General features: G+C 43.0%; 1 protein-coding gene across 1 annotated transcript in view; it reads right to left on the reverse strand.

Annotated features, from left to right (window-relative positions):
• KCNE2 (potassium voltage-gated channel subfamily E regulatory subunit 2) overlaps window positions 1–24928 on the reverse strand; it is a 109662-nt gene that overhangs the window by 23757 nt on the left and 60977 nt on the right. Inside the window, exons 9-10 of the mRNA XM_054059559.1 lie at window positions 17522–17667; window positions 16876–17091 (exon numbers count right to left, since the gene is read on the reverse strand). The gene's annotated coding sequence lies outside the window, so the exon portion shown is untranslated. The remainder of the gene's footprint in view (window positions 1–16875; window positions 17092–17521; window positions 17668–24928) is intronic.

Raw genomic sequence — 24928 nt, forward strand, 5'->3', positions numbered from 1 at the left:
AGTGGATATTTATTTGTCTGTTTATCTCCTCTTTGTCTGCTCCAAATGCTTTCAGAGTTGATGAAATCCAGCGTGTTGTCCTTGGGGGACTGGGAAACAGTAGGCTTCAAGGGATAGACTGCTTGCCTGCTTTTGCACATATGTGTCTCCGCTGAAGTTAGCCTGAAAGATATCCCAAGCAGAAAACCATCATTCATCTCTCTTTTTCATGCTGCTGAAGTTATTCAACCTGGTATTACTGTCTGCTAAACAAGGATCTTCTGTGGGATAGCTTTTAAGAGGGAAGTTGTTCATTTAATCAAAAGCCCTTTAAAGAAAAGCAGCATTAGAAGTAAGGGGAGGCAGAAAGGCATAGATACAATCTGTGTAAAATAGGGAATCCATACAATGTAGAGGACAATGTTTTGCCTTGTAAAGTAACTTCTACAATAATGATGGCAGAAACTCTTCTCTTTCAAGGGTCATGAAAGAAAACAATTCTCAGGCAGAAGTGCCATCTGCTGGTGAACACCAATTCTGTTACTTCACTCGGAAAGTCTCCAGTGAAACTAGCTTAAGCAATCACCTCAGAGACTGTTAGAGGCATCTTTAGGACCTTAAGCCAAATCCTAAAAGTGATATTTATCCATTTTTTCATACCAAAGCCCTCATGGCACTGTGTTACCCCAAACCCTAGCTAAGAAGTTTCACAAGAATATGTTTGCTTCGACAGAAGAAATAGGTTTCTTATATTTAGAAACAGATCAGGCTTTCAGCCTCCTCTCACTGAAGTCAATTCAAGAATTTTCACTGCCTTCCAAGTACTGCAAGTGTATTTTCTGTGACAGAAGAAGATGCTTCATAGTGTTGGGCTACAAAGGCTGTGTATCTCCCCTTTGCCTTTGGAGGTTTTGGTTTTTCACAAGTGGGGATTTCTCTCTTCCCAGAAACATGGATTAAGGGCAACGTCCCTGACAAGCTTGCAGGAAAAGATTAAGATACAGGATTGAAAGGGTGAATACATTTTACCCAGTGGATACGCTGAATGATTAAAGATTTCCTTGTGTTTCAATCTACAGGGAAGATGAAAAATACTGTGCTATGTGTTATCCAGGAGATGGCTATAAGCTTACCTAAGTTACTATGTTGAGCAACATTCCTATGTTCCTTCAGTAAAAGTTTACTTCAGTGCCATAAATTAGGAGCATTGCTTGACAAGGATACAGAGCTGACCTTTCTGACCTCGATTCCCTCAGCTCAGGCAAGATTTAAAATACGAATCCAGACCTGGATTCAAATACTGCAGACTGTTCATATATCTGTATGTCTGTATAAGAAGCTGGAATTCGGTTGTGCATTTTCCTCAGTGTTAATACCTTTACATTTAACCTGAGATCTCAGTACTGTGTCATAAGGTCACCTCTGATCTTAGCCTGCTATGAAAAATGGAGGGGCTCCTTATAGCAAATTGATCCTCCTCCAGAAGGACTATTTGAAATCTAGATGTTATAATGTGGATGGATTGGCTGAAGAAAAGGAGGCTTGAATCAGAGGGATGTCCATCCGTGGGGTTTGATTTTGCCAGCCCATGCTCAGAATTATAATATTCTGCATAGCCGAGTTCAAGGCTCACGTAGAGCAATTTTATTTCCCAGAAGAGAAATCTCCAACTTCTCAGCAAAGACAGATTTTCTCTTAAAACTGATCTATCTGCTTTCTCTATTCAGATGTTAGTTTTGATAAGTGAGTATTCCCCTCATTGCTGAGGATTACCATAAAGCTAATACATCAGTGAAGTGCTGAAGAATGGGTTGAAGAGAGTGGTGTGTCAGTTGTGTACCGGCTTATCAGGAAGACCAGACCTGTGGGGAGAAGATTGCCCTTTTCTTACTGCAAAGGCTCCATATCAGCCTGTGTATCACACAGATCACAAAACCGTTTGCTTGACCTGCAACTCTGGTTACATATTATGATAAATGAAGAGGAACCTGATTAGGTGTAAAAATTTCTGGGTCACTTTTGCTGGTGAATCGAAAGTGGATTTAATCTCTTCCAGAGACATATTTTTCTATAAATCAGGCCAATGGGATGTTCCTTGCTTTTCCTTCTGGAGCATATGGGACACCACAAAGGATGCAGGTCCCACCAACTCCATTTGGCATCATTGCTCTGAATATCCCTTCCTATTTGAAGGGCCAACTGAGGTCTTATTAAAGAAGCAAAATGTTTGTCTTTCCCTTCAGATATTAGTTCACCAACAAAAGTCAGGGTCAGCACCCTATGGTGACCCAAAATGGATTCTTGCCATGCATTTTTTTTCCATATGCAGCTGAAAAGTGTGATACAAACAGATAGGCTGTGAAAAAATGGCCAGGTAGGAAGAAGTGATGTTCCACTCCACTAAGTTACAGCCATTTTGCTTATTTTTCTTGCACTGATAGATAAATTTCTGTCTGGAAGTCTCAATGGTTCTTTAACCACACCACCATCTCAGTCTTACTGCGATCGCTCTTTTTACTGGAATCTTTTGACAAACTCAATGTATTTTGAGGCTTATCTGTTTTTAGAGTAAATTTTCTGAAAATATAGACACGGTTTTGCTCATGTAGCTCTAAACAATCTGGAAGCTTCCAGACACACTGCATGTGGAGTGAGATTTTCTTTAACAAGTTGGAACTTTGAAGGGAGCCTTATCTCACCAGGCAAGAACAGCAGGAATTGTACCCTGCAGCATCCCACAGCTGATATGAGTCTAAGGAAGGGTAAGAACATAGTTTTTGAAGGACACAGACATACCACCGAGAGACAGAGCCCAGCTACTGGCACAAAGCCACCTTCAGGTATGCCATTCCAGGAGGTCTGTGTTTGCAGGACTGCCTGCAGTGCTCTGTCCTAGTATCTGGGGGGCTTTTTTTTCTGGTAACAGGACCAACATGGACTTGAGCAGTTCAAATGAAATGATTGATTTGCTGACTCTTTTTCAGGAAAGCAACTACACGTGTAGATCTTTAAGGATACCATTAAAAAGCAGAGGGAGTTAGGCACCAAAATAGCTTTGAGAAACTCAGTGGTTTGTCTGATCACTGAATGACTATGATAGGACAAGAGGCTGAATTTAGGTCTTCTCAGCTGTAATTGTCTCTACTGACTCTCTGACTCCTGATACCTTTGGTGTAGAGACAGATTTATGAACCCCGTCCTCCACAGAACAGGCATCAAAATTCTCACTCTTATACAAAGAAGCCCTGCCTTGTACCTCACACTCATGCTACCTTGCATGATGAAAGTCTGCTTGAGAGTCCCCATAAATCTGACCGTGTCCTAGAACTGCACTTGCTCTTTTAAACAAGGATCCCTATTATTAATTCATAGATGAGCAGTATTCTTAATTGGTCATTAATATCACATCATAGGTAGCTGAGCTCACATAATGAGATGACTAAGGACCAAAGGCTTATCTGAACAGTCCTGGACTTTGTGGAAGTGGAGATCAAATGCTGTGCCAGGGATCATTAATAATGGATTGAAACCAACTACCCCATTTAACCAGAGGAATTAAGGAACGCAGAGCCATCTTTGCAATAGAACCTGAATCTGATTCATATCACTGTGCATCTGAGCTCTTCCTAGGTTAACCAGAACTCTACAACAACGTTTCTGATAAGTTTATGGCATCTGCAGCTCTAATCAGGGAAATGCATGAAATGTGTGCGCAGGACCAGGATCAAGATTCACAGCCTGCACAGCATCACAATGAGAACTAGACAGAAAACCATAATCCGCTTATGAAACCTAGTTGCCTTTCACCTTAGACTAAAACTCAAACATCTCATCTTCCTCTTGGAAAGGGAATGGTATCTCAGGCAAGTGGGTGGGGAGGGGAAGGAGGAAGCCCAGAAGCAGTCTGCACAGTGCCTGGGCTACTGTGGATTTTTGAGATGGTTCTGTCAAAACCTCACCCAAATATAAAATTCTTAAGTCTGACAAGCCAGTGAACTCCTTGTTTTGTTACTGTTTCTTCAGCCAGCTGTCATGGTGATGGATCCAGTCCATAGAGAGGGTGCTAACAAAATACTGCTGTTGTATTCCGGAGAGCACTGCACACTCCAGTGCGGCACTTTCTCTCTGACCCTACTAGGGGCTGCTGTGAGAGGTCTGACAGGAGCTCTTGTGTGTGCATATGAACAAGTTCAGAGACAGATTAATCCAGAGGTTAGCCCATGGACATTAAAACTATATCCTTTCTCAGGGCTTGTTCTAATTCAGAAATCAGGATAACAGCACCTACAGCAGATGAGCATGCATCTGGGCTCGGCCCAGTTGAGTTAATGAATGATTACCTGCTGATACAGTAACATATGAGCATCACTCCACCTAGGTGGTAAACCTTAGGGAACAAGGAATCAGGCGTCAGACTTCAGGTTTGATGTATGTATTATCTGAGTGATCTATTAAAGATGGGACCAGAATCCAGAGGAGTCCAACAGACTGCCAAAAACATTGTCCCAGGAAGGCAGCTGCAGCGTGCAAGCCTGCTGAGAACACTGCAAGTATGGAGAGGACCAGCTTGAATGGGAATAACTCTACCAGTTAGGTTAATGCTCACAGAGAGATGCTTACACACGTGGGGTTACTCTGAAGGCAAACACTGACCCTACGCTGGTGCCATTTCCAGATGGAGCCAGGCAGAAGGATGCATGATTTACACTGGCTGAGATGCACTTCACCTTTCCTCTGAATCTGGCTGAGCAGCTTGAGGGCACAGTTACCAGAATCCAAAGTGCAGAAAAGTGAATCAATATTTTTCCTCTTCGCAATCTGGTCAGTGTCCGAGTTTGGCCACCTAAAAGGCTGACATCGAGGGCCAGATAAAACCCTACAAGTTAGCACCTTTATTTACTCGCCCATGGTGACACCCTGACTGATCTTCGCTCTTGCTCTCTGCCTAAATCCAGCTAAGGAGAAAGCAGGCTCATCCCCTCTGGGTGCCGTTTTCTGGAGCGACCACATCGTGTCCCCACAGAGCTGTACTTCCATCCCTCCACCTACCAGCAGAAACGCGCCCGAGTGGTACCTCATCTGCATGCCCATAAATATACCCCTTCCAGCGCTGCTCTAACCCCTACTTACATGGTTAGAGCTGGCAGAAAAATGATTCTGACCTTCAATTGTGACCAGACCACTCAGTTCAGGCACGGTGAGGAGAATACGGATAGTCATAAAAAAACCACCACCAACAAAAAAACCCCAACAACATGTAAAGGTCAAAATTCAAGGTCTGCTGCTCATTACTGAAAAATAACACCAGAAACCTTCCTCGTTTGCATAATACATTTCATGCTGAGACCTGAAGCATCCGGAAAACAAAGGTAAGCACTGCTAGTTCTACTTCACAGACAGACAAGTGAGCCAGTTGCCAAGCCCACGCAGAGGTGCGCAGCAGACCTGAACTGGATTAGGCTCCGGTCTGTCTAGACTCACCTCGATGGACCACACTCCCAAGCCTGTGAGGTCAGGTAACAACCTGGGACTTTTGTTTCTCTCTGTCCTTAAATGTAAAGTCTCCCTGGCTGAGGAATGGAGGTGAACCAGTTCCTACCTTGCCATCTAACTGTGCCTGTTGTGCCCTGTTTGGCTGCTCCCCTGCTGCCACAGCAGCCTCCCTGACCTCCTCAGGTGTCCACACCTGAGACCACCCCAGCGCATACATAATTTGGCATTTCAGAAGTACACAGCCCACTAGAGCGACCTTAAGAACACCTCCATATCTGTGTGACCAGTCATGCACATAGCAGCAGCACCGTGGAGTTTGCCAACATATATCCAGAAGTGCGGAGTGATGTGGACCATGGCGCCTTACTCGCCACCCTTGGCCCTTCAGACAGCGTTTCTCTTCAAAAGTTGGGCACTGCAGGTAGGACACAGGGTCCTCTTGTCTACATCTCCGCAGCCAGGCATGCCAACCACTTGACAGCCAAGGGTGGGACCTCTGGGGCCCACATAGTCCTCCCTAAATACAGAGGATGGGTTGAGGGGAATGGGGTAAAGAAATACATGCAGGACTATGATTTCACAGAGGGAAGCTGCATGGGCCGTGGGATACACAGAGATCCCTAGCTAGAACAGCTATTCAGGGAAAAGCAAGTTGAAGGACAGTGCTGAGCAAAGGGGAAAAACTAAAGGATGCCTTCTAGACCAAGAGAAGGAGCAACCACTTGATATGGGGAAAGATACTTCTGTGTTAATTATGAAGACTTTCAAGAAGCCCACAGATAGGAAAGCCATTGAATAAGAGACGGATAACTCCTCACCTGCCAACAGGTTGCAGCAGATTTGAAGGAAAACTCACAGCTCTCAGAGAGGATGGAAGTGACATGTCAGCACTTCCATGTGACACTGGGCCTCATGTTGCTATGGATGCACCAATAGCCTGGCGGCAATAGTGACCCTTTGGCTAGGATCTTCATTTCCTGACAGCAAGCTGTCTGTCCCTAGGGCCAGAACACCAGCCCTAGCTCAGCAATACACCCATGCCATGCCTCCACCTACCAAGGTCACATCACCAGCCCTTACATTAGTCAGTCTTTATAGCATCAAGGACTCTTCTGCTAAGAAGTCAACAGATGATGCTGCCATTTTTGTTACTCCAGAATAACTTACAGGGAACTCCCTTGTTCCCCAGGATGACTCCCAGAAATGCACTCTCGGCAGCAGAAGAAGGCAACCAGTGAATCTGGTTTTGAGCAATATAATTTTAGGATGATGGATCATGGTGGAGGAGCCCAAGAGAGAACCACGGGACACAGCTCTGCAGCCCTAGCTGTACAAATGGAAAATCAGAGAATAAGCTCCTGGAATCAGATCCAAACACAAATAGTCGCTCCTTCCTTTACCACATAGGCTTGTAGACATAGCCAAACATGGACTCTTGCCCTGCACATGCTATCGTAGTGGAAAAGATTGTCTTACTTAGGAAAATCATAGCTGCCCTAACCCCTCTCACCCAGTCCATCTAACCTACCTCACACAGTTTTACCACTGACGGCGCAGCCTGCTCGCTGAGGGCAGTACGTGTGTATCCAGGGCTGAATTGCAGAGAAACCTTGCATCCTACCCTCCCCATAAGACCAGCAGGAAAAAGCTTAACTGTTATGCTTTCCTAACAGGAGAGGTGCCTGAGGACTAAAGAAAAATCAGTGTCATCCCTGCTCTTCAAAAAGGGCAAAAAGGAGGACCCAGGAGACTACAGGCCAGTCAGTCTCACCTCCATCCATGGAAAAAGTGATGGAACAGCTCATTCTGGATGTCATCTCTAAGCATCTGGAGGAAAAGAAGATTATCAGGAGTGGTCAACAACGGTTTACCAAGGGGAAATCATGCTTGACCAATCTGATTGCCTTATATGATTGCATGACTGCCTGGGTAGATGAGGGGAAAGCGATGGATGATGTCTACCTCAACTTCAGCAAGGCTTTTGATACTGTGTCCCATAACTTCCTCATAGGTAAACTTAGGAAATGTAGGTTAGATGAGTGGACAGTGAGGTGGATGGGGGGGCAGCTGGATGACACATCTCTGAGGGTAGTGATCAGTAGTGCAGAGTCTAGCTGGAAGCCTGTGGGCAGTGGTGTTCCCCAGAGATTGGTACTCAGCCCAGTCTTGTTTGACATATTTATCAATGACCTGGATGATAGAACAGAGTGCACCCTCAGCAAGTTTGCTGATGACACAAAACTGGGAGAAGTGGCCAATACATCAGAAGGTTGTGCTCTAGGCCAGAGAAGGACCTAATGAAGTACATCAAAGGCAAGCATAGAGTCCTGCCCTCAGGGAGGAATAACCCCACTCAGAGGTACGGCTGCCCAGTGACAGGATAAGGGGCAGTGGGCACAAACTGGAGCACAGGAAGCTCCACCTGAAAATGAGGGAAAAACTTCTGTCCTGTGAGGGTGACAGAGCTCTGGAACAGGGTGCACAGAGAGGCTGTGGAATATCCAAAACCCACCTGGACGTGTTCCTCCACAACCTGCTGTAGGTGAACTTGCTTTAGCAGGGGGGGTGGACTAGATGATCCCCAAATGTCACTTCCAATGCTGAACATTCTGTGGTTCTGTGGTTCTGTGGTTCTGTGGTTCTGTGAATGATGTCCAGGATTGCATATTACCCCAGCGGTCAATGAGGAGCCTTTTTCCCTGCATGCTGCCTCAGGTGAGCTGCCTTGCCCCCTTCCGTTCTGGTTAAGCAAGTCCTGCACGGTGTGCAGGGCTGGGGGAATCTCTACGGTGAGTCTACCACTGCTACCAGTCCTTTCTTCAACCTTCACTATCTCCCCCAGCCACCATACCAAGCCTGGACTACAATACTCCCAGCTAGAATTTCTCACCACTGTGAGTCAGTCCCAACCACAAGGAGAGGTGTAGGGGCAAGAGAGCTGACCAGCCTGTATGTCTTTCCTGGGATTGTGCTATCTCCACAGAGTCACCAGTTCCCACATGCAATATAATGTGATGTGGCTTTCGGGAATGATTTCTTGCCAGAAGCTTCCCTGAGGCCAATGCAGATTGCTAGCCCTTGACCACATTTTCCTGTGGGCAAGGCTTTGTACTTGACAACCAGAAAGTATTTTTATAGCACATGCATTTCTCCGGACTCATTGACCTGTAGGATGATCCTTACCCCTGTCCCTAGGTGTCTTGTCCTGCAGGCAAAGCATCCCTACCACATCCAATTGCTGTCTCTAGTTGAGCTGGATCAGCTTCTCATACCTGGAGCAGGCTGGTGGGGAAGGTGCCCCAGGTCTTGCACTCTGCTGATCTCCCGGGCAGCTCTCAGGAACCCAAAGACATAATTGGCAGGATGTGACATGGTCATCTGGGTGGAGGCTGCAGAAGGTCATACAGCACTGGTAAAGATGAAAGTGGAGATAATCGTGTGGTGGACACTGATATCTCATGTAAACAGTCAAGAGAGTAAACACTTAGGACAGATGGCAAGCGGAGGACTTCCAGGAAGCACAGGCTCAATGCGCACAGTCAGTGCTTCTGATCAGGGTGCACAAGGGCCACCTCTGGTGATAAGAGAGGACTGGTTACAAACAAACTTTTTGTGATTCCCGTATTTGGAGGATACCACAGGGCAACACGCATCCTGCCTGTGAGCTAAAAAGCTGGGAGATGCTTTGCCACATCCTGGACAGCAGGAACAGAAGAGTAGTCCATCCAGTGTACGGCCCTGCTGACCTCCACAGTGATGCTGGCCACACTGCAGTGACCTGCTGTGCCACATTGATGTGGCAGCATCACTCCTCTTACCAAGCTGCATGGCAAAATCAGACACACATTGAAGAGCCTGCTCTTCAATGTGGTCATGGACTCACAGGATAATCCACGTTGGAGGTGACCTTAGGAGGTTATCTAGTCCAGCCTCTCATTCAGGCATGGTCAGCTAAAACGGTGTGAATGGGGCAGATAAATTGGGACTGAGAATTATTACTAAGGGGGCTTGACCAAAATGCCGTGGGGATTTGTGGGAGAAATACCATACATTATGGATTATCATACAGGGAGACAGATAGGATGTTCTACTCCTTCCATGGACCACCTCAACGATCAATGTAGATACAGCCAGGGACCATGTTTGTCCATTCACTGCTCCAGCTCTGGACTTACTGCTGGAATGATTTACCCTTACTGAAAGCACATGGCTTCAAGGCTGCAGGACTACTTCCTTCTCCAGTCTCACCAAGAACATGCCTACTGTCAAGACTCCTACTAAAGCTTCTAGATAAAACTTCTTATCACTTCCACTGTTACTGGAAGCTACTGATTTCTGACTACTTGCTTATGACTGCTTATTAATGCAGGCGACCTAGAAGTGTCTTCTCAGCAGTAGAAGCATGATATTTAATTTTAAAACTTCAAACATTGTCTATGCCTGTCTGCCTCCCCAAAGTCATGAAAAAACTTGCACCTTTGTCACCTACAGCTTGTAATCACTCTTGGTCCTGAGCAAGCCGAGTTTCCTCAGCCTTCTGCATGATGTCAGTCAGTGAGTCAACTATGATGATCTTCCTGTTTTTTTTTGACTTGAACATTTTGTGGATGTAGCTTCTTTACAGTTTGTAGCTCAAGCATTGTTTCTTAAGAGTTCCTGATATGTCAGCTAAGATGTTGCTCTCGTGGAATTATTATGTTTCTTGTCTTCTTTTTTCCTTAGTGGCTTGCCTATTAAGCTTAGACAACTCCTTCATGCAGGTAATAATCTAATAACCAGATGTAGTCACACAATAATTATCTCTATAGCCAGACTTCATGTAAGATTCATAAACTGCTACAGGCCAGCTCCAAGCCCTTCATACAGATCAAGTAGATGTTTTCAGCAGGAAAAAGAAAAGAAACGGCAGAAGAAAGATACCAGCTGTTTTAATACTACTCAGTTCTCCTTGTTTAACTGGAAGAACAACTGATTTACACAAAAACTTATAAACATTCTGAGAGACTGATTTACCATGATTAGAAATATAACTTCAGCATTTCTGGACCCTCTGGGACAGAGCTGCTAATACAGCTCTGAATCTTGTGATTACATAGGGAAAAAGGGACAGAAAATAGTTGCTAGCTGTTGGGGTGACTGGTCGGTTGTGCAGTGATCCTGCAGACTACTGAACACAAATAGCCTCCTATAGACACCAGGAGACAAAGACATGAGTTCAAAAAGCAGGGTCCATAACATATGACTAGGTTCTCCACTGATTGTCCTTGTCAAATTTCAACTCTCAGCAGATTTGTTGCCGTCCTTAGAAATGTGGTTAGACATGGTTCTTCCCAAGACGGAAACAATGTAGGGTTTTTTCCACTCTTCAATAATGTAAAAGTGACTAGACATCTTTGCTAAAACTTCCACTCACCCAGGCAAATTTTACCTCCAGGCAAACACCAAATATGGAAAACTCCATCTTCAAAGGTGAATGTTTTGGAAAGTTAGGAGAGTGTGAAAGACAGGAGCCATAATGGAAACTATTCCTGCAGTAGTAGGCAAATGATTGTATTACCATATTGCATTCCTTCTCCACAGTGTTTCATGTTTCAAGCCAACCCTGCTACTCACGGTGCACCGAAGACAAACAAAGCCAATAATGAGCTGACCAAAATTCAGTGTTATTCCAAGAAACATAGTTGAGGTGAAGTAAGTTATGTGGAATGGAAGTTGAGGTTAAGTGAATACAAAGACAAAGGAATTTGTGCCATTTGGGGTATATGTAGTAAATATCTTTGCCTTTGCATCTGGTACAAATTGGAGATTGCCATGCAGAAAGTGCATACCCTGGGCCAAAACAGTGGTTAGTCTTAAAAATATTTCAATTGTCTTCGAAAATTAAATATTGTTTCTCTAGGATTTGTGTTTGTGTATCTTCAAGATATTCCATAGAGAACTTTTTGTAGAGTGCCAATGTTAAGATAAAATGACCTTACTATCTATGGCAGAGCTGAAAAGTTTAAAAGAAAGGCTTCTATACCTCTGAGCCATGATCCCTGATGAGCCTTACAGAGATGGCACTTTCAGAGAAAGGTGTTGGTTGAGGAGAATTAAGGACTCCCCATTCCACCTTTCTAACAAACTTCCTTTGAAGGGGAGAGAAAGGTTGGAGAAGAACTGCAGAGATCCTTAAGCAATGGCTGAAATGCTATTTCCAATACCATCAAACGGCAAGTCCCTTTAAGGTGCACAGCTGAACTGAGTAATTTTTTCTTCCCTTGGGCTGAGCACTCCTGACTCTGCTGTTAGTTATCCTTTCCAATTTTGCAATATTTTTTACTTCACAGCATGAGCTGCCTTATGATCAGTAGCTGAAAAGATACTTGGAGCCAACAATTCTAGGCTTATACTTGAGACAGGGATATGAGAAGATGAATCCTATTACTTTTAGGAAATAAAACATGGACACCTGCAATAAACTGCTTACACTAAGCAAGAACAAAATAAATGCTTTTAGGGTGTGACTCATCTAGCCTAAAGTAGATGACTGATTTGGGATAAGACAGAATGTGGTCTGCAAGTGCTTATTTGTCTTTTTTTACTATGAAGGTATGCAGGGGGACTAGTCCTGCTGTAAATGCCTATATTGTCAACATCTGCATGTGACCAGATGGATCCCAGCACTGCCTTCTGGTGGAAGTCAGGACACTGACTGCATCCAACAGACAGTGTCGTGATTGTTGGCGTTACTGACCAATGTGTTATGATTAATGACTTCCATCCCATGTTTGAATGCCAGAATAATTTTGAAGCAAAGGAAGGCTGAGATAGCTGGGTAACATCTGCTGGTTTCTAAATGAAACTGTGGGGCATTTCAGAATCATCATATCTTGATGATTTCTTCAGCAAGACAAGAATCAACACAACCTGTTAAAACAACTGCACTCATTGCTGTAGGAACCTGGGCTCTGAGCGAGACACAAAGATCTGAGTCCAGAAAAAGAAAAAGTGTATGGTACAAGAACATAAGAAAGAGAGACAGGAGGAGAAAAGAAGAGAACTATGGAAACAAATAAATCAAGAGAGACAGATATGAAACAAAAAAAACCCACAGAGGCCTGTGAAAGGCGAGTCTTTACCAAAGCCTTCCCTTAGTTCCAGAAATCTGAAGTGTTCAAGAGCAGAAACTTCATAGCCTTTGTGAAGAAAATGGCAGTGTGCTCCTAAAACATAGGAAGGTCACCAGAGATTCAGAGGGTTCCGCATTTGCTACTGGTCCTGTCTGTCTTTATCCAACACAGGGGATGTTAATGTTCTCTGAGATCCTGATGATCTTTCTTCACCCTCCCCTTGCAACTCTTTCTTCCTATTTCATCTGGGTTTGCAGTTTTCCTCTGCACTTCATTGGTCCCCAAAGCCATCCAACTTTGAAACCAGCCCTGCAGTACATCCCTCTGTCCTACATACTATGTTACTCTCCAACTCCTCCCTAACAGAGGGAGTGGGCATGGTCATTTCTCACCATGGCAGGCAGCTTCCTTGGACAACAGCAGGACTAGCATCAGGCTTATAGGTGTTGTACATCTGTGAAGTCTTGTTTCTCTCTGTCTCCAAGAGTTAAAGAGCCCCCCTTTGCTAAAGAATTCGCTAAGAGAGGAAATGTCTCCCCGCAGTCACTTGATTCTGGGTAGTAAAGAAAAAAAATGCTTCTTTGTCTCACACTAATTTCACAGCTGTTTATTTCTAGGTCATTTTGCAGAGCCTTGTGTGTCATGTTCCTTTCTTCATCTGCTCTTTCGTTATGCTTTTGGTTTCTATGTCTCTTCGTGGTGAGAAATCTGCTAACACAGAGGTCTTGCCTGTTCAGACACTCTCAAGCCTTCAGCCTACGCTGCAGGTGGCTTTACATCAGTGCAGCAGCTCAAACTGCATGTCACCACCCCATAGATGAGCATTATTGAGGAGATGAAGGATCAGTGAGGTTTGGGGAAACAAGTACAGGTTTGAGAATCCATGGGAAGTTTGAGAGATCTCCAATTCTCTCTGTCCTCTTATTAATTCCCCTGCTCTTTCTTCCTGGCACATCTGATTTTCTTTAGGGTCCTGCATAGGAAGGACTCCACTGTCTAATGATGCCACAATTCACTGCTGGCCTAGATCCCACTGTAGCAGAAAGATGGGACATGGGGTGCAAGAAAACGGTTGCTTGGGGATCTGCCTGTTTTCACTCCTTCCTCCTTTAATTCCATGGGAACCCAGGACCCTCTCCCCAGGCTGCTTCCCTTTTGATACATTTACCTCATATGTGCATACCGTGATATTTCCTGTGCTAATCATACTCCACTGCATGTATTGCTCTCACTTACCACAGTCTAGTTTAGGACGATTTTTTCCCATCCACAGTTACTGTATTTTCTTTTAGTGTTGATGCTGCTCCCTTTGTACAGGGTGCCTGCCCTTTCAGCGGACAAAAAAACATCTTTCCTGCTTCCCAGAGTGCAGCAGAGGGATAATAATGGCCACGAATGGCTGACGTTTTCTCCTCTAGTCTTTGCCTAGGTTTAAGACGCATGTCTTCTCCCTTGCAAAGACCAAGGAGATCTTGCCTTACAGTAGAGCGTGGCTGTAACAGGTCACTGTCCTTCGGGTCAACGGACTGGATGTACAGAAGAGAAACCAGGATTGGATACTCTATATAGCTTCTCTTGCACCCTTTCCCTCTCTTGGACTCAAGCTCCAGTGTCCTGACTTGCTGCCAATCGTACATTTGTGTTACCTAAGCCCCTCAAGGCACTTGGCCCCGTGTTTCGATGAGAGGATAACATCCCACGGCCCCAGGAAAGCTATTCTGGCTGGATGAGGAGCAGAACAGCAGAAGCCATCCCCGTGGACAAAGTTGTGAAGGACTGGAAGGAAAAAGGGCTGATTCAGCTTCACAGTTTGTTGGTAAAGGCCAAATTCTGCCTACTCACATCCATGCAAGTTTGTGGGATCCATGAAATTCGGCACAGAGCTCTGCCTCAGTGAGGTACAGGATATATATATATATATATTGGTTTAGGACTGGAAAGACAGACAGCCAGATAGAGGATTTCAACTTAGTTTCAGTGGTGCAACATGAGCTTCCCCAAGGAGCCTCTCTGAACCTTGAAGTGTTGTTGGCTATTGCAGTGAAAGATAAAATAGTGAAGAACTACCATGGCTTATAATGATTTGACTGAACCCAGATGAGAATTTAAATACTAGTTTCCTGTGAGCCCAGCTGCAGGGGACTGTCGGGATGTAGCACATCGACTTTGGCCCATCAACACTAAAGTTCTTCTGAGGCTATCTGGCCCACATTCACTCACTGGTTAGCTCAGCGATTTCTGAGCCCAGGAAAATGCCAACCCACCTCTGCCTCCAATTCTCAGAAATGCTAGCTAAACAAGAGGCAGAGAGCATTAAATTGTGAGCAAAATGAAAACAGAGCAGGGCGGGGAAAGGAGTTTGTTGTTGCAAACAGACTACAAGACAAGGAAAACTTCATTTTTAACGTGTCTACACTTACCATAAAAACTGCATGTGATAATGTTTGAGCTTTAAGATGATGATGGGTATCATTCTGGTAGATAAGACAAAATAAAATAATGTAGGCCCTGCTTCTGACACAGTGACTTATGGTGCCAATTGCTTGTCCCTGAGGTCCAGAGAAATATTTGCACAGGTAATCATAAGGAACAGCAATGGAAATAGGGCCATCATTAAAAACCCACCAAGTGAAAGTATTTGGTCCACTTAGTTCAAGTTAGCTCATTTGCAGCCCAGTCCAGCAATGCCGTATGTGCTGATTAGTCACACCTGAATTGCTCTTTACTACAGCTTTATGTTGTGAGTACCCGTCATCACTACTACTCTACCCACCACAAAGTTAAAATTACACTGATGCTACACTTACCATCAGCAAGGGTAGATAACACAGTGGCAGCCATGATATGCTAGTATCTTCAGGGGAGATTTAAAATGCCACTGATGTTAGGTAAATGTTTAATTCCTTCTCATTTTCTTCCTAGCTATGTAGCCAAACACATCTTTGTGCCTTTGAGAATATTCACTGACATTGCTACTACCACAAGAAGAAAATCTAAGAAGGAAAAACCAGCAAGACGTCTTTATACATGCATCTCTACCTTCACACATCCACCTTGTACTGATGGCCAGAAGACTGTGTTGGAAATATTTCTGGCCTGAGGTGTGCTTTATGTTTTCCTTCTGTGCTCTATTACCTCTACTGTCCTGGAGGCAAAAAAACACATTATTTTCCTGCTTCTTTCCCACCATTTCTATTAGGCTTATAGTAGTTCTACAGCTGGCGCAATTTAAAATAATACAATTTCCAAGGCATGACAATGGCTGTGGCAATTCATTGCTGCATTTCTAATCTTCTCGTTTTGCCCTGCATCTATGTGATTTAGAACTCTTAATGGTGCTTTATATATGGGTCTCCATTAAATAAGCCATAAAAATCTTTTAACCTAAGGTCAATGTTTGGCTTACATTGACTATATTTAAATATGATTAGTGGAACTCTGCATTCTGATTAATTCCATATAAAGTAAACTCATAGTAATTTAATTTTTTTCTAAATTGTAGGGAGAGCATGAGATTCACATTTCGATAGTAAAAGTGAGGGGGTGGGAATGTGATTTGATTGCAAGAGTAAATATAAGATCATATGATTGAAAAATTAATAGCTTCCCTTATCCCTATTTAATCTGTTAAAATAACTTTAGAAAAGGCTCAAGGCCTGAGACATTTGACTACTCTTCAGTAAACCAGCTGAACAGCTTAGCAGAGTCCCCTGCAGAAAATCCTTGATTTATATTCTGCATGATAACTGAACACTTAGGTTTTCAACCAATACCTCTATGCAGTATTTTCTTACATATTTTGGACAGCTAAGAATTTATGGGTCTTTTTCCTGTTGAAAAAAAATCTTGCAGATATTTCAATGGAGTGTTTATTGTTAACTGATTTCAGACTCCAGGGACAACTAATGGTTTCTATTCTAGATAAATCCACTCTGAGAATTGGACAACATGACAACTGAGATCACAATAGGTCATTCACATTTCATGAGGAAAGATTTGTCTAAGCAAGTCTTGAGTTAAAATAATGTAACTCTCTTACATCTAGTAAAAAATATCGAGCATATGTTCCCCCCAAAATGTGTGCAAGATCCATTGAAAACTTGGCTTTAAAATTTTTGTTGTTTGGGTGCGGAGCATATAAATCATTCAGAGTGTTTGCTGGTGGGAGATGGAGTGCTATTCCACTGAGATACCAAATAAAATCTATTCCAGATTACCTCTGAAAATGACTCCTGACTAAAAGAGCTGAAAGTCAGAGCTCAAAAGAGCAAATAGTTTGAAGTTTAATTACCTCAAGTCCTATATGGCTCTCTGTACTCCTTCATCTAGGCAATAGTGATGATGTATCCTATTGCAGGAGACTGAGTTGAGTCTTTAATAATTTCTTCTGGAAGAGCCTCGTGCTTCAAAAGATCATGAGCAATGCAGCACTCTGGATTGCTTTGGGTCAGAGCTGAACGCACCAAAGGGCTGTGGGGAAGCTTGCACTGCTATTGCAAAAGCATACCTGTTTGAAGAAAGTTTCCAATATTATCAGTCAAATACACCTTCTTGCTTTTAAATTCACTTAAAAAAATTACCAGAAAATCCATGGTATTTCTCCACAGTCTTTATACATTTAAGCCTTGGAGACTGTAGTAACAGCATTCAGAGTAATGGCAACAAGCTGCCTTCAGAGGACAAGGATTTACCCAGACTTAGGGTAAGGTCTCCCCCGTGCTGTAGAAGGCAGAAACGCACAGAAACAAACCCAAAACCTCCAGCCATCATTCAACCTCATTATTATGATTCCTTAAGGACTTTTTGGCATCTAGCAGCTAGCTTTACCTCAGGCTGAGGCAAAGCTCCTTGTAGACACAGCCATTGTTTTGGTGCAAAGAAAATGACACCATGAGCAAATATCGTCAGAAAATCTTGTATGTAGTAAAGATACATACTGCAGTTAAATCTCCGGTGAGACCTTAATGCCAGTCTCATTGCCATGAGTGCTACCTCCATAGTAGCAATGACAAGATGTGTTTATCCTGTCGGAGGGGTTCAATCACAATCCCTTCTCCATTTGTACGACCTCCAGATGTATTATCTGTAAAGTAAGTAGATAAACCTTTAGTGAGTTTAATGTTCAACTTATCCAATATGAAAAGTGGTAAAAGATTGTGATTATTGCTCCAGTTCACTGCATGCTGTTTTCACGCAAGCCACAGATGGCAGAGCAGTGGGCTTCCCTGCTATTCAGCCCAGGACACAGGCTATGAATATAGTTTTACTTGTTCTACATTGATCAAAAAGGGAATCCAAGAAAACTGCAGAAACACACAAGCACTCAAACAATGGCAGAGACCTCAGGGGTAGCAGGCTTGCCTCAGGGATTGACCCAAACCTTCCTTTCAAACTACCTTTCAAATGCAGAGCCTGCTTCCTCTTAGCAACTGCCATGTCACAGTTGGACAAGGACAGGGTTCAAGATTCTTCTCCCCACTAGATATCCACAGCCTAAGGATTGCCTTGGGAAAGTGTCCCTTCCCAAAAAGCTGAAAATGTTTGCTCATGACTTGCAGCTACTTTTTCTGGCACACACATTAGTCAGAGTTCCCCTCCCAGAAAGTCTCCCTGTGGCATGGAGCAGGCTAAACACCAGGAGGGCAAAGTTGAACTACCTATAGCTACCGAAACATTCATTAATTTCCTGCTTAATTTGCTCATGTCTTCAAACTTATTTATACAGAAGGTTAAACAGATGCCTACAAGAGATGGGGAAGAAAAATACCACCACCTAAAACTCTCTTACACCAATCACTTCTCTTGTTTGCACTAAGTTGAATTCAAACAGAATAGATACATTTTGCTGGATCTGAGAAGCTTGCTATGTCTAGTGGTCTCAGAGGTTCATCCGTGGAAAGAGTTTAAGAAACAGGGCATGTACCACAGTTCTTCCTCTGACACACCTTCTGCATTTCTGGCAATCTGTGATCAGTGATTTGGACTGGAGACTCTGGCCAGTGTTTATTAGCTACAAACAAACCTATCCTACATGAATTTGTCTGATCTGTTTTCTGACCAATTTAAACCTTTGGCCTCCACAATATGTTCGGAATAAGAGTTTTGTGACTTAATTATGTATTGAATTAAAATTTCTTTCTTTGGTCTGTTTTAAAACCTCTGCTTGATGCTTTTATTAGCTTCTCCTTGCTTTTTATTACCAGAAATGATGAGTAATCCTTCCTTGTTCTTCATTCTTCATGATTTTATGGACCTATATTATCATTCATCTCTTGTCTAATCCGTAAGTCGCTTCTCCTACAGAAACCATTCTCTATTGTTCATCAACTTTTTTTCCCTCCCTTCTGTCTTTTCCTAGTTGTGGTAACCAGAACTATAAATAATTGATTTGAACAGAGGCATAATCTATTTCATTTTTTGTTTTAGTTCCTTTCTAATCATTGCTACCAGTCTTTCTCTGTTTTTGACCATCACTGAACAATGAGCTGGCTTTTAAGCAAATTATCCAGCGATTCCCAGACCAATTTTCTGAATAACGTCAGTTCAGTTAGATCTGCAGTCTGTTCATAGCTAGGGTGGGGACTTTTTCCCCCGTATGTATTATCTTCAATGTCAATGTTGTACTTCACATGTCATTTTATCACTTGGTCATGCATTACTGTCAGTGCCTTCTGAAACTCTTTGCAGTTCACTTCAGATTGTGCAAAGCCATACCTGTGGAATTTGACTAGCAGTCACTGCTAGGCATGATGAGTCGCATTGGTTCCAGCAGACATCTCAAATGGGAGCTCCATCCATTTTTCCCTCTTTCCATTTTATCCAATCGCCTATTTTTTTATTTAACAGCCTGTGCTGAGTGGCCTTGTCAAAAAGTTTTCAGAAGTCAATCTTTATCTCGCCAGTTGTGGTGGCTGATGGAGGTGACAGAGCACGTTGTAAGCATCAGTTCAACACTATCCACTTGATTTCCTTTTGTACTCTAGGGTCTAAGCCATCTAGTCCTGATCATTTCATCATCTCTTTGTTAGTCTCCTGTAATGTTTTACCTTCCTACAGTTCCTCAGATCGTCCCCTGCAGTTGATGTTGTGAAACACCTCTCTCCATTATTTGAGATAGTCATATACATTGGTTCTCAAAGCCCTCCTCTTGCCACTGGAACCTTAAGGGCAACAGCAATTGCTGTCCCTACAGCCACTCATTCCCCACCAAATGCTCAAGGCTGTTCTCTGTCCCTGCATTAGCAGACAACCTAGTGTGCAACATTTCTGTTTAGCCTGGAGAAGAGGAGGCTGAGGGGACACCTTATTACTCTCTACAACTACCTGAAAGGAGGTTGTGGAGAGGAGGGAGCTGGCCTCTTCTCCCAAGTGACAGAGGACAGGACAAGAGGGAATGGCCTGAAGCTCTGTCAGGGGAGGTTCAGGTTGGTATCAGAAAAAAATTCTTCACAGTAAGAGTCATCGGGCACTGGAACAGGCTGCCCAGGGAGGTGGTCGAGTCGCCTTCCCTGGAGGTGTTTAAGGAAGGGGTGGATGAAGTGCTTAGGGACATGGTTTAGGGAGTGTTAGGAATGGTTGGACTCGATGATCCAATGGGTCCTTTCCAACCTTGTGATTCTGTGATTCTGTGATTTCTCTCCTTCACTGGCTTTTCCTCAAAAGAACAGTCAGAAACTTACTTAAGCACTGTACTTCTCTTATTGCAAGGAGCAAGTTGCAAGGAGCACATTTTTTTTCCACGGAATCTTTTAAGCATTTTCCAAGCTTTAGCCATAAAGAAATAGTTACCCCCTACCTGTTGGCCAAACAGCTGCTGTAATCTGATTGCTGCTCTTTTCTTTTCGGTTCCTATTCTCCTGGAGAATTGCTAGCTATTGCTGAAATTTGTATTGTGCCTGTTTTTATTAATTCATCAAATGCCAATGAACTGGTTCCTCATTCTGTTTGACCAGCTGTTTCATATAATCTGTTGTTACAATTGGCTTTAAAAATCTCCCAGGAGGAACTCAATAACTCAAATTTGTCAGATCTGCAGTAATTCATGAAAGATGGTTTGTATGTGGAAATCCACATTTCTTAAATACAAGTATCAAGATATCAGTCCTATTGTTGAAACCAAGATGGGATCTCCAATATGACCAACTTGCCACTTCCAATTCCCCCACCTCCCTTCATATTACTGCATAGCCTGAAATTGTATGTTTGATCTTAGTCCGGAGTTCAGTGTATTTCCTTTAAAGAGAGAAGAAAATCTGTTCAGATTAGCACTGAACAATCTGAACAATTAAGAAAAACAGTCAGATACTCCTTATACTCTGATAACTCAATAAACATTTTCTTTAAAGCCTCACAGTTGGCATGTGTCTGAGAGGAATGTGTGGTTTGCCTTGATAGAAGACATATGGTAATGAATGCCCAAACTTTTTCTACTTTGTAATTTGTAAATGTTCTTACTGGTTTAGCAATAAGTATATAAGTATAATGTTCAGAGAGTTTTTAATTATGGTTATTGACTGCAACACAGACCTTTTTGTTATCTTATTTGACTCAGGAGTTACATAAGATGTCATTTGGAAACCATTGTCTTGCATTATACTATGCCAAATGTGTATACCCTGAAGAGAGTCTCAACATTTTACTCACAAAAAAACTGTGGTTCAATGTTTTTTTCCTGCAGCACATTCTCACCTGCACAACAGTTCTGTGTGAAACAATTCAAGCTTGTGGGCATAAGCTCCAATGTGAAATAACAGATTTTAAATGTCATTCTGGTATTTATGGGAGTTGTAGCTAAATGCAATTAGAGAGGTAGCAACAAGTTCTTTCATAAAAAAAGAAGTTTGATTTCCTGATAGCGTAAAGCAATATAGTGTCAATGAACAGTTAGTTATACCTGTATAGGCTTTGTCTTTGGATTCATCTAGTCCTAAAGTGTTTGACATCATCCAGCACATGTAGCCTGGTAGCATGAGGGCAGTTATATCTATGTGGATATATCCTAATATATATCCAATCCAGCCAAAGATCATCCCTACACTGCAAATTAAGGTGGACTTACAAGCACACTTAACGCACACTTATCTTCCACACTACGTGTGCTACTCATGCATGCCCTCCTTGGAAAAATTACACTTAGTCTGCTCATTGGACACTTGGCCCACAGTATTCTTGGCCATCCTTCCTGCTTACAGCCCACTGAAAGAAGAGCCTGGGCTCCAGCTTAGGCTACTGAACTTCATACTCCTGTGCTTTAGAGAGTCAGAAGTCTTTCTGGACACTCCTGCACTGGCACATGCATGCAAACAGTGTGTTGGGGTGCAAGCCTAGAGTTCAGAGTGGGTCAGAGCCAGAGTGTGACACAGAAGCTGACGCTGGCTCCACAGCCTTATGGGCGATGGCGGGTAGGGAGCAAGAGTGATGTCTCCAAGGTCAAGACTGCCATGAGTAGTCTTACACTGCCTATCTCACGTGGTTGAGAAGCAGTGTTTTAGCAGCTGGCAATATAAAAAAAAAAGGTCAGCAGTGGGCAGAGGAGCTTCTGTCCTGCTGAGTACACCAGGAGCAGCTTATTAAAGGAACTAAAGGACATGCCCCACTTCTCCCCTCTACGCCTACAACAGCTCTTCCAATCTACCTGCTTTTAATATGTGAAGCTGCCTGAAATACAAAATATGCAGAAGTGGGCATACTGTCCTTTAGCTCTGATGTCTAATCCTGTGTGTCTTAAGGAGACAGGCTCTTCAAAGCACTCAGCTGCTGCTCTGGGGTCTCCAACAGAACTTACTACCCAGAGAACAAGGAACATTTTTAGCCTTATTACCAGTAGGTAACCTTGCTGACTTTAGATGCAGTGAGATCCTGGTTTAGCTTCCTTGTGGGAATGACTGCTGACAAATAAAACATAGCCAACTTGCGGTTAAAGCACAGGATCTTTGCTCTATTCCTGGAATTGCAGCAGATTTCCTGTGTGGCTTTGGACAAGTCACGTAAGCCAAAGTATTCAAACCTGGGGCCAAGCCACTGGGTGCTCAACAGCTTGGAAATCAGGTGTTTGTTTATTTGTCTAAGTATAGATTTAGGACCCTTATTTTCAGCATCAAGGTTTTTTTTAAATTTTTGGCCCCCGTATCTCAAATTCAGCGCCTATATGGTCGTGTTGCACAGCCAGCCAAACCTCCCATCAAATCTAAGGGCAGCATTGTGTTCCCTGGCTGTCAGGACAATAATCTACACACAAATTTAAGTGCCTGACTTTAGTTTACAAGGCTGATCATGTGGGGTTTCATCTCTCTGAGCCAATAACTTCCACCTACAAATGAAGAGGACCCAGGCGCACACTTCTCTTTCTTCAGGCCTTTCAGAGGCTCAGCATGTTATAGGTGAAAATGCTTTAATCTCTTATCTAAACAGAGAAATGCAAAAATGATCATTTGAACTGATGTTTATTATACCTCTGTAGTTACGCTTGATTTGGCTAGTCATTGAATATCCCTTTGGTAGTCTCCGTGAGGAAAAGCTCAGCACTTACTGAGCAGAAAAGTCTAGCAGCTGTTCTCATACTGAAAATGAACTAATTTATTTTCCTAAAAAAGGAACCCTAGTATTTGCCTGCTAGTTTTTTTGTTCCCACTTCTCCCCAAGATATAAACCTTCTGTCAGGATCCAATCACCAGAAAATATAGTCTAGGACCTTTTTAAACAGAAAAATGCAAAATAGAAGTCCAAACCCACTAATTATTTTTCATTCCTTGTTTTAAATAACCTGTCAAAGTAAACAAATACCTTCTAGGCTGAGACTTTCTAAGTCAGTTTTTAGTCCTGGCTGAATTTTAACAGCCAGCTTATAACTTATAACCCTTATAGGTAGTGGCATGTATGCTACCACAGTAAAAATATTTTGAAGGTGCAGACACTGTATGGTATTTAAATAGAAATATCCTTTTTATTTTTGCTGACAGACTCCTCAGGCAAAGCTGGCTGATTGGAGAAGCAGAACTTTTATTAGCATACCCAGGGGCTGGCTGGATGCTATGTTCAACATGCTGCTCTCACATAGGAAGGGATTATTGGGAAGGAAAAATAGGGTATCTAATCTTAGTCCCCATTAAGACCTGCACAGTAGAGCCTAACAGAATACACCAATGACGTATTTGTTACCCCATGGGATGGAGGACAGGATTTTTTTCCCAAAATGCAGTAGACCTGTCAGGTATATGGCAAGAAGTAGATACAAAAGCAGGTGAAGTCTCTAAAAATACCAGTGGTGAGTGAGATTTCCTTGCAAAGTGGATTAAAAATCCAAGGGAATCTTTAAACCAAATATTGGCTTTTGTAGAACAACAAAATGAGGATAGTGTTTCCACTCAGCCATAAAAGTTACTGTGGTTGTGTAATCATGTTGAGTTGTGGCCTTAGGAGAAGTTATAAAGCAGCTGCAGCAAATTAACTTTTCAAAAGTTATTATGGATTGGATGGAATCTAGAAAATTCCCCCATGCAATTTTTTTTAATAGAACTGTAAAATGAACAGCCATAGATGAGACCTCATCTCAAGCCTCTCACCCTGCACGAGAACAAATCTGAAGACTTCAAGAGGAAATGTACAGCGAGCCACTCCTCTCCCCTCAAAACAGACATTCCCCTCACAAAAATGGGTGGGCGTCTATTTTCCTCTCTAAGGGCCTTATATCTATCCCACAGAATTCAAAGATAGGAATCCCAATATAGATTCCTAATAGACCTTAAACAAAACATAAGTTTGTGTGGTGATCTTAAATGACCTGGGGATCCTCATGCCTGAGCAAGGTGCCTACAACACCAGAGGGAAACCACTGGAGATTGCTACAGCTGGCACTGGGGCAAATTCTGGATTCAGTAGGATTCTGTAACCAGGAGGTCACTGGTTCTTGGGTGAAAGACAGCACTCAGTCTCCTGGCTGCCAGCAAGCTCAGATCTCAAACGGAGCACACTCTCTGATCTCACCTAGGAAGGAGTTACTGTTATTCAGTTAGTAGGACGCACCTTGACTTTCTAGGAGAAGGCAGCCACCAACTTATCCCAAAGTGTAATTTGGGAAAGACCAACACAGCCTTGCAGACCACCTTGAGGCTGCTGAGCCTGGGGAGTAAGTGGATGACAGATGTTCTAGACAAGAGCAAGAAAAGAAACCAAAGTACTGCAAAAGAACACGTGAAGTAAAACAAAAGAAGATATTGGAATCATGGTCACCATGGTCACAAGTATTTGGACTAGAAAATTTATCTTTTGGGAGATTGACAGGCTTGAAAACTTCTGGACTGAACCATGAGAAAACCACACAGTAAAAGTCAGAAATCTAGGGGGTG

This window comes from Cuculus canorus, chromosome 1 (genome assembly GCF_017976375.1).
Source record: "Cuculus canorus isolate bCucCan1 chromosome 1, bCucCan1.pri, whole genome shotgun sequence".
Lineage (NCBI taxonomy): Eukaryota > Metazoa > Chordata > Aves > Cuculiformes > Cuculidae > Cuculus > Cuculus canorus.